The 201-nt window shown below is 41.8% G+C and overlaps 1 protein-coding gene across 4 annotated transcripts in view; it reads left to right on the forward strand.

The window, feature by feature from the left end:
• Positions 1 to 201, forward strand: part of ATM (ATM serine/threonine kinase) — a 149,897-nt gene that overhangs the window by 111,105 nt on the left and 38,591 nt on the right. The window lies entirely within an intron of this gene.

Below are 201 nucleotides of genomic sequence, written 5' to 3' on the forward strand. Positions count from 1 at the left end.
TTTAATTTCATGGCTGCAGTCACCATCTGCAGTGATTTCGGAGCCCCAAAAAATACCAGATGCCGACACTTTCCACTGTTTCCCCATCTATTTCCCATGAAATGATGGGACCAGATGCCATGATCTTCGTTTTCTGAATGTTGAGCTTTAAGCCAACTTTTTCACTGTCCTCTTTCACTTTCATCAATAGGCTTTTGAGTT

This window comes from Bison bison, unplaced genomic scaffold (genome assembly GCF_000754665.1).
Source record: "Bison bison bison isolate TAMUID 2011002044 unplaced genomic scaffold, Bison_UMD1.0 scf7180017864485, whole genome shotgun sequence".
In the NCBI taxonomy this organism is placed as follows: Eukaryota; Metazoa; Chordata; class Mammalia; order Artiodactyla; family Bovidae; genus Bison; species Bison bison.